Source organism: Salmo salar, chromosome ssa19 (genome assembly GCF_905237065.1).
Source record: "Salmo salar chromosome ssa19, Ssal_v3.1, whole genome shotgun sequence".
Taxonomy (NCBI): Eukaryota; Metazoa; Chordata; class Actinopteri; order Salmoniformes; family Salmonidae; genus Salmo; species Salmo salar.
This window is the reverse complement of record NC_059460.1, coordinates 24195863-24206932: the sequence shown is the minus strand read 5'-3', so window position 1 is coordinate 24206932 and position 11070 is coordinate 24195863. Positions and strand designations below refer to the sequence as shown.

The 11070-nt window shown below is 39.4% G+C and overlaps 1 protein-coding gene across 1 annotated transcript in view; it reads left to right on the top strand.

Annotated features, from left to right (window-relative positions):
- The window catches only part of LOC106578589 (E3 ubiquitin-protein ligase RNF152), a 68571-nt gene extending 59826 nt beyond the window's left edge, over nt 1-8745 (top strand). Inside the window, exon 3 of the transcript XR_006760696.1 lies at nt 8209-8745. The gene's annotated coding sequence lies outside the window, so the exon portion shown is untranslated. The remainder of the gene's footprint in view (nt 1-8208) is intronic.
- Nucleotides 8746-11070: the final 2325 nt, after the last annotated feature.

Genomic DNA, 11070 nt, shown 5'->3' with positions numbered 1-11070 from the left:
AATACGTAAAGCCCTCTCGACCAACCAGAATAAAATGGCTCAAATGGGTTAAATAGCCTGAAACCGGAAATGGTGTCATGTGACGTAGGCCTACCAATGGCAGGGCAGTTCAGTACAAAAAAAGTGTTCAACATTCAATTAAATGGAAACGGTGTTGTTCTGAACGACCAGTTGAAAAACGGAGAGGGGTAGGGTTGTGTGTTCAAAATGCACCTTTGCCCTTTAAATATGTCACTCATTGCTTCAAGCCACACCCAACAAATAGAGCAAACGTACCTCAAAGTCTGTTCAAGAACTTAGAAAAACGTTTTGGGGGAACGTGTCATTCAGTACATACAGTAAAGCCACTTAGCAAACATTGAACTGAACGTACCCCAAGTGGATCCACACATGAAACAAATGCACCGCAAAGCGAGATAAAATAAACATTTATTTCAAGTCAACAAACATAATAGTAATTGGAAATAGTGTAATGAATTATAAGGATCACAAAATGTAATATTATGTCACTGACATTTTAGAATGGATTATCCCAAACAATCTCCACACTGGTAAAGTAGTGCATGAGACCGGCGCGCACCCTCCGGTACAGATGTTCCCAAACTGGGTTAACCCCAGGGATATGCGCAATGCCGTCGGGGGTACGCCAAACAAAAATGTGATACACATTTGTTTTTTTTGTTTTTTTTCAAACACTACATTTATATTTTCCAACAGGGCTATACATTTGGGTGAGGTTTTTTTCTTGCCTGAGTAGCCTCGTTTCACTGCCCAATTTTTTTTTAACCATCTAGTGTTCGGAGAAATAACAACACAATGTCAAATACAGGTAGCCTAGTCAAATAATTAACATCCAATCACATTAACCGTTACTCTCTCATGGGAAACCTTCACTCTTGCACAGACACTTAGAAACGAAACATGACAATTTGAAAAATAAGACACAGGAGTTTTATGAGCGAGAATAAAGATGACTTTTGAGTAGAAAGACATGTATAAAAGCAACAGATACCATTAATAAGAAGGTGCTAGAAACATTTTATATGGTGAGCTACAGAGTGGCTAGGACAGGCAAGCCCCATACTATTGTGGAGGACTTAATTCTTCCTGCTGCCGCGGATATGGCTGGGACAATGCTGGGGGAAAAGGCCAAAAAAACTTTACAGACAATGGCTTCATCAAACAACACTGTTCACGACACATCAGAGACATGGCAGGAGATGTTTTGAAACAATTACCGCTTCGCATACAAGCCAGTGAATTCTATGCCTTACAGCTGGATGTGTCAACAGATGTGGCGGGCCTGGCACAGCTCCTGGTATATTTCCATTAAGTTGATGGGGGGGGGTGAATTAAGGAAGACATCCTCTTCTGCAAACCACTGGAAACCAGGACAACATGAGAGGATATTTTTAAAGTACTGGACAGCTTTGTGACATCAAATGGACTTTGGTGGTCAAGATGTGTTGGTATCTGTACTGATGGCGCAAAAGCCATGACAGGGAGACATAGTGGAGTTGTAACGCACGTGCAAGCAGTTGCTCCTGACGCCACTTGGGTACACTGCAGCATCCCCCGAGAGGCTCTTGCTGCCAAGGGAATGCCTGACAGCTTGAAAGACGTTTTGGACACTACAGTGAAAATGGTTAATTTTGTTAAAGTAAGGCCCCTGAACTCTTGTGTATTTTCTGCATTATGCAATGATATGGCTAGTGACCATGTAACGCTTTTACAACATACAGAAGTGCGCTGGTTATCAAGGAGCAAAGTATTGACACGTTTTTTTTAATTGAGAGACGAGATTAAAGTTTTCATTACTGACCATAATTTTCACTTGTCTGACCGCTTGCATGATAAAGAGTTTCTCACACAACTGGCCTATCTGGGTTATGTTTTTTCTCACCTGAATGATCTGAATCTAGGATTACAGGGACTCTCTTATATTATTTATTGATTATTATAATGTTATTATTTGTGCCCTGGTCTTATAGGGCTAGGCGTCCCATCGACAACTTCCGCTGAAATTGGAGGGTGGCAATTCAAATAAATAATCATAGAAATTATGGATATTAAACATCTAGGTACATACAAGTGTCTTATATCGGTTAAAAGCTTAAATTCGTGTTAATCTAACTGCATTGTCTGATTTACAATAGGCATTACAGCGAAAGCATGCCATGCGATTGTTTGAGGATGGCGCCCCACATCAAACTATTTTTCAACCGGCACTGGCTTCGTAAAATCTCAAATAGTGATTAAATATTCACTTACCTTTTGAAAATCTTTCTCTGATTTGCAATCCCAAGGGTCCCAGATACAACATGCATGGTCGTTTTGTTAGATAAAATCCTTCTTTATATCCCAAATAGTCTGTTTAGTTGGCACCATCAATTTGAGTAATCCACTCGTTCAACGGGCAGAGAAAAGAATCCAAAAAGATACTGCTAAACTTTGTTAAAACAAGTCAAAATACATTTCTATTTAATCCTCAGCTACCCTAAAATGTAATTAAACTATAATATTTCATACAGAAAGAAGTATATTCAATAGAAAAGTGCGCGCCCTCTTCGTCGCGGGTGTACAGACTGATTTCCAACTCTGACTCCTTGTACCAAAACTCAAAATTATTCCTCGTTTGGGAAGAAACAAGCCTGAAACTTCGAACAAAGACTATTGACATTTAGTGGAAGCCATAGGAATTGCAATCTGGGAGCTGGAATTGCATAGTGCCCATAGCGTTCCATTGAAAGTGCATAGGCTCTCAAAAAACAAAAATAATTCTGGTTGGTTTTTCTTTGGATTTTCCCCTACCATATCAATTGTGTTATAGTCTCGTACATTGTTTTAACCTGTTAGGGCTAGGGGGCAGTATTGACACGGCCGGATAAAAAACGTACCCGATTTAATCTGGTTACTACTCCTGCCCAGTAACTAGAATATGCATATAATTCTTGGCTTTGGATAGAAAACACCCTAAAGTTTCTAAAACTGTTTGAATGGTGTCTGTGAGTATAACAGAACTCATATGGCAGGCAAAAACCTGAGAAGATTCCTTACAGGAAGTGCCCTCTCTGACAAGATCTTGTTCTTCTTGTCTCTGTTTATTGAAGACTGAGGATCTTTGCTGTAACGTGACACTTCCTACGGCTCCCATAGGCTCTCAGATCCCGGGAAAAAGCTGAATGATATCGAGGCAGCCCCAGGCTGAAACACATTATCGCGTTTGAATAGTGGCCGGTCAGAGTACTCTGAGACTCAGGCTCGTGCACGAGGGCACGAGATGTTTTTATTTTCTCTCTCTTTGTACGTATACACGCTTTTCCGGTCAGAATATTATCGCTTTTTTACGAGAAAAATGGCATAAAAATTGATTTTAAACAGCGGTTGACATGCTTCGAAGAACGTTAATGGAATTTTTAGAATTTTTTTGTCACGAAATGCGCCGTGCTCGTCACCCTTCTTTACCATTCGGATAGTGTCTTGAACGCACGAACAAAACGCCGCTATTTGGATATAACAATGGATTATTTGGGACCAAACCAACATTCGTTATTGAAGTAGAAGTCCTGGGAGTGTATTCTGACGAAGAACAGCAAAGGTAATAACATTTTTCTTATAGTAAATCTGACTTTGGTGAGTGCTAAACTTGCTGGGTGTCTAAATAGCTAGCCCTGTGATGCCGGGCGATCTACTGAGAATATTGCAAAATGTGCTTTCACCGAAAAGCTATTTTAAAATCGGACATAGCGAGTGCATAGAGGAGTTCTGTATCTATAATTCTTAAAATAATTGTTATGTTTTTTGTGAACGTTTATCGTGAGTAATTTAGTAAATTCACCGGCAGTGTTCGGTGGGAATGCTAGTCACATGCTAGTCACATGCTAATGTAAAAAGCTGGTTTTTGATATAAATATGAACTTGATTGAACAAAACATGCATGTATTGTATAACATAATGTCCTAGGGTTGTCATCTGATGAAGATCATCAAAGGTTAGTGCTGCATTTAGCTGTGGTTTGGGTTTATGTGACATTATATGCTAGCTTGAAAAATGGGTGTCTGATTATTTCTGGCTGAGTACTCTGCTGGCATAATGTTTTGCTTTCGTTGTAAAGCCTTTTTGAAATCGGACAGTGTGGTTAGATTAACGAGAGGCTTGTCTTTAAAATGGTGTAAAATAGTCATATGTTTGAAAAATTGACATTTTTGCATTTTTTAGGTATTTGAATATCGTGCTACGGGATTACACTGGCTGTTGAGTAGGTGGGACGTAAGCGTCCCACCTAGCCCAGAGAGGTTAACATTTCTACAACCTTAAAATGTGTTTTCTATCCAATGGTACCAAATATATGCAAATCCTGGCTTCTGGGCCTGAGTAACAGGCAGTTTACTTTGGGCACGTCAGTCAGACAGGAAGTGGAGAAAAATAGAACCTAGCCTGTGTCACTTCCCACGAGCCGGGTTGTGACAAAAACTCACACTCATTCTTATGTTTAATAAATGTATCATATAGTGTGTGTGTGGCAGGCTTACAATGATGGCAAAAAACAACATTTGAGAGTGCGCTAGAGGGGGTACGCACCTGGAGGTTGAAGATTTGAAGGGGTACGGGACTATAAAAAGTTTGGGAACCACTGCTCCAGAACACCCAACATGAAACTGTTTTTTGGGCAAACTAAGGAACTTAATGACCCAATCCAAGCATGAATATAAAGAAGCACTATTGCTAACACATTCAAATGCGAGTTCTTATCTGAACATGAATAAATATGCAACTTTAGTTACATGTGACAGTGCAACCTCAACTCAGGGATAGACGTAACATAGTAAATATAAATCTGTCTCCCTCCATTTAGTATGATATGTTACGTTTCCATTGGTATGTATTCATTTGTGGATGTTCATCGTCGATTTCATATGATAAGAATTACAATTCGTATGTGTACTTGTATTTATTAGGGATCCCCATTTGCTGCTGCCAAGGAGATAGCAGCTACTCTTCCTGAGGTCCAGCAAAATTAAGGCAGCTATAACATTTTCAAAACATTACAATACATTTCACAACAAATTTCACAACATATCCTACCATATATCTACAACACAAAATCTATGTATACATGTGTCTATAGTGTATATGTTATCGTGTGTGTATGCATGTGACTGTGCCTGTGTGTGTCTCTTCACATATTTGCTCTTCGTACAATCTGTGACGAATTTGCAATCTGTATGTTGCTAACGTTAGCTAGCTAAGTTACATTTCACTTTATGGGTTAGTTACTGCATGTAGGCTTCTTGTAACCTATTGCTTTCTATTATAGATAATATTATGATTAGGCTATACAGTATCTTTACATTAAAAACCAAAGTCTGTCAGATGTCCAGTCACTCCAATTAATTGAATACCCCTTGATCTTCAATAATAGGACTTGGGAATATGAAAATATACATTCGCCAAATAGTTTTACCTGGGCATAACCTAAAATCTAAGGACTTATTAGCCTACCATGTTGTTTATGATTTTGTTGGCATGGAGGACTGATTGGGTTCATTGCTTCAAGTTGAAACATAAATTCTGCTCTCATGGAGTGGCATGCTTTGAGCACGACCAAAAAGTGTTTTATTATGTGAAAAATTAATGCCATGTGCAGCATTTGCTATAGGCCTATTGTTCATGTTTACAAACATCTTCAATTCAACCATCATTGGGTTAAAATACACATACATTTGTTAACAGCCATCCACAACAACCACAATCCTTAAGCCGCAAATAGCTAATTGAGAGAGCAGCAGTGTGATTCACATCAATGTGCTGAGTAGATATCAATAAAAGGGATATCCGTATAGCTCGTAGGATACACCACTGCTGTCATCCTTACCTCCAAGTGTTTATTTAAATTGGATAATCTTTGGATGCTGACAGCAGTCACACCATTGGAAGACATAACTTGGACTGTAGCCTTCAAAAGCCTATTACTGCTCTTTTCCCACGATCCATCAAATGCATTTGGTGTGTCAACATAGTGATCTCTGACTTGTGCTCAGACTCGCTCAGGTGGAACAAACGTAAACTTGCGCCTTTTTTCAAAGCTGATTTGAATGTTAATGAGAAAACAGAAAGGTGTCAAATAATTTTTTCACAAACAGAATTTCTGAATAATCCTAGAAGTAATCATCTGGTTTTTCAAAAGGATCTGTAATCTGATTGCAATATTTTTGCTGGTAACATGTTGCATTACAGTTACAGTTTTTTTTTGTAATCCCTTACTCTCCAACCCTGGCTAGGGGGTTAGAGTTATGGCTTAAGGTTAGGGGTTAAGGTTAGGGTTAGGGAAAGGGTTAGCTAAAATGCTAGGGAGTTGGAAAGTACGTAAAAAGTTGTAAGTACACCCGACCAACCTCCCCCCTTTCATGTTTGCCTTAAGTTACCTTCTGTCTTCTGCAACCATACAGATGTAGGATCTTCATTCAATCACATTTTTATTGCTGAGGATTTTCCTGCACAGCAGTAAATGCAAACTTGTGGTATATTCGAGGTTTAAAAAGGCTTCCAAAGTTTGTAATTTCCACATTAAAATGTTAGACTTGATTTGCCATAACGAAAAATGGATCAACCCCTACAAGAAATGTCCATTAATTATAATTCACATAATAATTCACATTTCATTTTGCTGCGGGATTGTTTACCTGCTGTAGCAAACTGGCTTAAATTAAAATCCTTACTCTGTACCAAACGTAACATATCATACTAATTTGTGTGTCACAGATTTCCAAACGTAACATATCATACTAATTTGAGTGTCACAGATGTACGTTTACTATGTTATGTCTTTGAGGCCAGGCTGGACAGGGCGAGATAACAAAGAATACTTTGGGGGGCAAACTCAAATCATCACAACTCTAGACACACTACTACATTCATAGAAGAGATGCACTCCTCTCCCAGCGCACGTTTGTGTTCTGTAATCCTTCAGGGTCATCACTAGCTTCTATAACAATCTGTTCTATACCCACAAAGTCATAAACCCCGCCCATTTCTACACTCAGAAAATATATCAAAAATGTTTTTTAACACATCTGTGTGTCTAGTTAGGGACGACACATGTTGTGTTACTTTTAACACAATCACCTTGATGGCACAACATGATTTGAATACATTTTCCAACACATTTTATGTCAATTCCTGCAATTAATTTGTTAAAAGCTGAAAACCATACAACACACCCTAGATGTGTTAGATTAATGACCAATTACATTGCAGATCCAAGGTGTATTTAACATGCAGCCTACATTTCCGGTATGGCGGTCGAGCTGGCCTAGCTGGTCTTATATTGTAACAACCCCCCCTTTCTCTCTGAATTTAACCAAGAAAAACAAAATATACTAGCTATTTACTATGGATTCAAATTAGTGAAACAAACAGGTCTGATTAGTGTGTTTTTCTTGGCTCACATCCTTCCATTTTCTGTTTTTTCACCTGAAATATTTATTGATATTCTGTCAGGAAGGTAATTAACCACCTCCATTTATTCCATTAAAAAAGCTCTTTCCCTCAGAGGGAGAAAGAGGGAGCAAAAGGGAGAAAGAAAGAGAGAAAAAGACAGCGAGAGAGAGTGTTAGCCCCTAATCATGTCCACTGCTTAGAGAGGCACGGAGAGGGCCCTTTCACTTATGACACACATCAACAACCACAATGGAGCCAGTTAAAGCTGCACTGCATAACTATGCGTGTACAGGGGTTTTTGAAGACCCCTCTGGCAAGAATGCAGTATTTTTTCTTGATTTGAACATGATTTCCCAGAAACTACCGCTCTCATGAGTAGTCGGCTGGGAATGAAGTAGTACATCAACATCCTCTCTGAACAGTCTAGGCTGCGGGAAATTTGAGAGTACGGACCAGACCTTTGTGAAATGGACAATCATTGATAAATGTGCAACAATGGTATGAGTATGATGTAGCCTAATCATAGAAAACATTACATTTATTTTATATTTATCAACAAGTACTGGATTTTATTTGGTATATACAAGTGGTTATTTCTTTAGATTATTGTTTATCAAGATGTTATGTAGCCTATTGATTGTAGAAGTACAATACTTGACCCTTCTGCATGAAAACCATTATCAGTCATACATACTGTAATAGACCATGTACAGAAAAGTACAATACATTCCTAAGTAACAATGTTGTTTACATGTGTTTTCACTGTAGGATTCCAGTTTTGAAGAGCCGCAGTCCTCATTCAGAGGAAGCTATCACAGGATCTCCAGACATCCCAGCCCGAGGACAGCCCCGTTGGTGCACCTGCCTGAATTGCCATGAGATGGCCACTGACCTTGAGAGGAAGTGCTGAGGTGCAGGGCCCAGACAGATATGTGAGTAGGACGGCACACATGGAAACTTCTTTCCTGGAGGAAGGGATTTATTTTGCAGCTTGTCCGGTCTACCAGAAATTACATTTTGGCTGATCTGCAGGATCCAGGCACCGATCACAAGGAGTACAGCCATGCAGCATAAAGACAGTATGCTGTTTGGCAGTATGGAACACAAGAATAGAGTGGTGATTCCTAGCTATTGTGACTGGCACGTTCGAGACAAGTATCCAGATCCTGTAGGGCAATACAAAGGCTTTATTCCTAATAGGCTGTAGAGCTCTGATGTCCTCACTCCAGATGACAGCACAGTACAGCACAGAAAACAGCACAGCACAGTATAGGACGGCAGGTAGTCTAGCGGTTAGAGCTTTGGGCCAATACCCGAAAGGTCACTGTTTCAAATACCCGAGCTGACATGGTGAAAAATCAGTCCATGTGGCCTTGAGCAAAGCGCTTAACCCTAATTTGCTCCAGGGATACTAGTATGGTTGAACCTGTGAAATAACACATTTCACTGCACCTATCTGCTGTATGTGACAATAAAAATAACTTTTGGCACTTTCACAAGAAAGCTTATAACAACATGGACAGTACCATTTACTTTCCAGAGGTACCACCAGAGACAGCTTCAAGTTCTGCTGCCATTTCACCACTGCACTATTCTATTTATTTATTACCAAGTAAATTTACATAACAGTTGAATACTTTCCATGACTACACTGTACTTTATTCTTCATTTGGATCCCAATTAGGAAAAAATATTCAATTTGGTTGTCACGGATCCCTCTGGAACGTTCATTGCGCACATCTGGCCCTCATTCCCACTGATTGTATTGGTATATACACGTACCCTTTCTTCCCCATGATGCTGGTGATTATCGTTACTATGTCCTTTGGTGTGTGTGAGTACATGTGATGTGTGTTTTGGGCTTTTGTGCCCTTGTGGATTGCGCATATGATTACGGGTCTCGTCCCGTGTGTTAATCAATGTGCGCGTTAGTTATTTATTCAAGGTAATCCTCACTCTTTTGTTTGGGTTTCAACCCCGTGTTTTTGTTACGTGTTTGTTTGGTCTTCGTCCCCGTGCCTTTACACGGCACACCTAATTTGAGCTAATTAAAGAAAACTATTATGCATTCCTGCGTCTGTCTCCCGATCCTTCATGCCAACGTGACATGTATAAGTACGCTGTAAAACCATAAAACGTGACATCTTTATAACCTAAACAAATGTCATTGTTTAAAACTTAAACATTAGGCACTTAGGTTTGCCAATTAAGTGATATAATCTTAAACACAGGTGTTTAAAATACAAGATTAAACATGAAAGTCATATTGTTCTAGTCAGTTTCCAACCAGGACAACACCTACGATATATCTCCTGTGTTCAGATTTTAAATATGTTTACTTCCCCATTGTCCTTTTATTAAGAGTGCATTTAATCATTATAAATGTATGTGACTATCCATGCCTTTAATTCAGATCAGCATTAGGAACGTTTGTCACTTTACCTACATTTCAGCACAAATGAACAGGACATATAATTCAAGAAAGCTTTTTAATCCATGTTGTTGTTTCTCAACTGTTGAGACTTTCTAAATACTTAAATCCAAAGACACAGGCACTTTACAACACACAATATGATTTGCAGAGTTAATTTCCGTTAACCATTTTAGAGCGAAAAGGATGTGGGAGGGGCTAAATTAGCATATTTCCCAGCATGCTGTGTTGTAAGTAGATTTTTAGAATAGTTTGTTTAAATATATATGCTTCCTCATGCACATTGGTTGATTAATTCATCATATACTTTACAAAGAAAAATACAATTTTCTCAAACTAATCCAATCTGTGAGGGGTTAGATTTATTGCACCCGTTACTGAGATGGTTGTTCCATTTTAGATGGTTGAGGTAGTCTAGTTTACAATTAATATAACATAATAGCTAAGTTGTGTGTGTGCTGTTGGAGGTCAATTGTTCCAAATGTTGTCAAGCGTCTCAATGGCTGGTTCTGTTAGGAATTACTATTTACTGCATATACCAGCCTAATACGTCTTGCATGTTTGTTGTTGCCCATGAACCAGGATTTTCAGACTAATGTTGAGGACAACTATTCCTTCACTGAAGTCTTTATGATATCTGAACTCAGCAAAAAAGTTAACATCCTTGCACTGTCAACTGCTTTTATTTTCAGCAAACTTAACATGTGTAAATATTTGTATGGACATAGCAAGACTGAGACATAAACTGAACAAGTTCTACAGACATGTGACTAACAGAAATGGAATAATGTGTCCCTGAACAAAGGAGGGGGTCAAAAGTAACAGTCAGTATCTTGTGTGGCCACCAGCTGCATTAAGTACTGCAGTGCATCTCCTCCTCATGGACTGCACCAGATTTGCCAGTTCTTGCTGTAAGATGTTACCCCACTCTTCCACCAAGGCACCTGCAAGTTCCCGGACATTTCTGGGGGGAACGGCCCTTGCCCTCACCCTCCGAGCCAACAGGTCCCAGACGTCCTCAATGGGATTGAGATCCGGGCTCTTCGCTGGCCATGGCAGAACACTGACATTCCTGTCTTGCTGGAAATCATGCACAGAACGAGCAGTATGGCTGGTGGCATTGTCAAGCTGGAGGGTCATGTCAGGATGAGCCTGCAGGAAGGGTACAACATGAGGGAGGAGGAATTCTTCCCTGTAAC